Source organism: Thamnophis elegans, chromosome 12 (assembly GCF_009769535.1).
Source record: "Thamnophis elegans isolate rThaEle1 chromosome 12, rThaEle1.pri, whole genome shotgun sequence".
NCBI lineage: Eukaryota > Metazoa > Chordata > Lepidosauria > Squamata > Colubridae > Thamnophis > Thamnophis elegans.
Window position 1 is genome coordinate 7,532,091 of NC_045552.1, and position 3,226 is coordinate 7,535,316.

The 3,226-nt window shown below is 41.5% G+C and overlaps 1 long non-coding RNA gene across 1 annotated transcript; it reads right to left on the reverse strand.

Annotated features, from left to right (window-relative positions):
- Positions 1-233: 233 nt before the first annotated feature.
- LOC116515893 lies at positions 234-1,909 on the reverse strand. The gene is made up of 2 exons (XR_004256284.1): positions 1,434-1,909; positions 234-621 (listed from the first exon to the last, which is right to left on the reverse strand). It is a non-coding gene; the product is annotated as an uncharacterized LOC116515893 (long non-coding RNA).
- Positions 1,910-3,226: the final 1,317 nt, after the last annotated feature.

Genomic DNA, 3,226 nt, shown 5'->3' on the forward strand with positions numbered 1-3,226 from the left:
CTGAGTCCCCTTCGGGGGGAAAGGGCAGCATATAAATATAATAAAATAAAATAAAATAAAATAATGCACTGGGAACAATAATTCATTGTGTGTCCAATCATAGTTGGCCAATAAAGAACTATCCTGTTCCTATTCTATTCTATTCTTCATTCCATATTCTATTCTATTCTATTCTACATTCCATATTCTATTCTACATTCCATATTCTATTCTACATTCCATATTCTATTCTATTCTATTCTATTCTATTCTATTCTACTCTTCTCTTCAACTGTACTCTATTCTATTTCTCTTCTCTTCTGAACTGTCATTGACAGCCAACTTTCCCTAAGCCCAAACCAAAATAGATACATAAGCTCAAATCTTGCTGATCCTGTTCCACTCCTGATTCCAGGAAATGTGCTATTGAGACGCCAAAATCTACTTTGGAGAATATACCTTGTCCTCTGGCAGGCCCTTTCAGGGTGAAGAGATGAACATTGTGTGTCTCTTGGTCTATGCATCACTAGTTGAACAAACACTGCCCTCAAAACATGCCTGAGTATCTTCCTGGATCATTATTTCAACCATCCAGTAGATGCATGGGTTAGCCTTATGGATGTTCAATCTGGACCACTTCTCCTGGGGAATAACACACAGAATGTTGCACTGAGAAAGGTGGTCCCCAGATTCGCTGATGGTCACTGTCAGCCCATCCCACAAATAATTCTTGTTTGAGACAACTGTGGTCCATAAGCAACAGGTATGCCTTTGATGTGTCTATCGCTAAGAGCCAAGGTGGCGCAGTGGTTAAATGCAGCACTGCAGGCTACTGCTAGATCAGCAGGTCAGCGGTTCAAATCTCACCGGCTCAGGGTTGACTCAGCCTTCCATCCTTCCGAGGTGGGTAAAATGAGGACCCAGATTGTTGGGGGCAATATGCTGACTCTCTGTAAACCGCTTAGAGAGGCCTGAAAGGCCTATGAAGCGGTATATAAGTCTACTGCTATTGCTATTGCTATTGCTTTTGGAGGTTTGAAAAATGACTGGCATTGTAACAGAAAACTGGCTACTGGTGGTGAGGTTCTTCACATCCTCTTCAAATGTGGACCAAACCTTTAAGGAGCTATTTCAGTGTTTCTCAGCCTTGGCCACTTTAAGAGATGTGGGGCATAGCTGGCTGGGGAGTTCTGGGACTTGAAGTCCCACACCTCTTAAAACAACCAAGGTTGAAAAACCTCGTTAGCAAATACTACCTATTTAGGGATGGATTTTTATACTGCTGCATTTCGCAAAGTCCCCCAAAGTGATTTACAAATCCAATAAAACCACCGCTGCCACAATCCCAGAAAGAAGCTGAGGGCAGAATAAGAAAGAATGAGTGGAAGTTTGTTAAAAAGAGATACAACTAGGAGAAATTTTCCGACCACGAGAAGAATGAATCAATAGAATACCTTGGACTTCTCCTGGAGTTGTAGATGCTCCATCAGTGGAGGTTTCCAAAAATAGACCAGACAACCCTTTGATTGGGATGATATAATGTCTCCTGCCTTGAGCAGGGGGTGGAGGGATTGGACAAGATCTCTGAGGTCCCTTCCAGCTTTATGATTCTATGTCCTAATTATATGAAAAAAAATATGTTTTTTTTGCGAAGCCCATCTTTGCCGTCTTACGAACAATTCTCACGCCTGGAGACAACCAACGATGGCCCTGTTTTAAGACTGTGGGAAAAGAAATAAGAATGTGTGAGATAAAAATGCATGCCCCCTTTTTATTTTATATTGCAAACGTTGCATTATCTGCACAAAAGGCTTCGGAAAGTGGTGGGTTATCGCAAAAACAAAAAAAAACCACAACAGCACAAAAACCTGCACGCAAACCTTAGCAATATGTCCTTTAATGCAGTGTTTCCCAACCTTGGCAACTTGAAGATGTCTGGACTTCAAGTCCCAGAATTCCCCAGCCAGCGAATGCTGGCTGGGGAATTCTGGGAGTTGAAGTCCAGACATCTTCAAGTTGCCAAGGTTGGGAAACACTGCTTTAATGGAGAAGAAAAATGTTCTTTGAAACTTTTTTTTCACAATCCTGTGCACTTCTGGGTGAACAATGAAATCGGTGGCTTGTTAAGAAGTAGGGATCAAGCATTTGATGGCGCCTCCCATTAAGGCACAGAGGCATCTGTCAAACCTGCTCCCTTAAGAAGTGGAGAAGTTGCTTCCTTCACCTAGTTCAGCTTAAAAGAGTGACTTTTACTACAGGGTTTTTTTCACAACCATCCTTGGCCAAATGTGTTACGTTCCCCTCTGGATATCCCTCAAAATTTAGCTATTTTACATGTAGATCAGTGATGGGATTCAGCCGGTTCGCACCTATTTGGGAGAACCAGTTGGTAACTTTCTAAGCAGTTCGGAGAACCGGTTGTTGGAAGAATTCTTATTTTATTCCCCCCCCCCCCACACTTTACAGGGCTAATCCTGGGGTTGTTTCTAGCCTCATCTTTATTGCCCTGCTTACAGAAACTGCCTCTCCGGTTAACCCTTATTATGTTGTAACAGCTAAGGCCAAGCGCCCATCGACGTGAGTTGGCCATGGCCACATTGTCACACGACCACTGAGCTATGCCTACCCAGCTGGTCATTAGGGCAGAGAACCAGTTGTTAAATTATTTGAATCCCACCACTGATGTAGATCCTACTCAACTCAGGGTGGCACACACAATCTTGAAAGTTGGGGTGGAGTTTTGTGATGGTTCTAAAGTCTCCCAGGAAATCCTGGGGCAGATGGGAGAATTAAACCTGGGTCAGTCAACATTTTAACCACCATCCCAAACTGGTTTTCCAAAGTAATTATTTATAGTTTCCTGGTATGACTAGATTGCTCATTTGGTGTCCTATGACTATCACTAAGCTTTGTGTCTTATGATTTTGGAGGAATGTATTTTTTTATGTACACTGAGAGCATATGCACCGAAGACAAATTCCTTGTGAGTCCAACTCCAATCACACTTGGCCAATAAATTATTCTATTCTATTCCATTCCACATTCTATTCTATTCCATTCTATTTTCTATTCTATTCTATTTCATTCCACTCCACATTCTATTCTATTCCATCCCACTTTCTATTCTATTCCATTCCACTTTCTATTCTATTCCATATTCTATTCTATTTTCTATTCTATTCTATTCCATTCCACTCCACATCCTATTCTATTCCATTCTATTTTCTTTCTATTCTATTCCATTCCT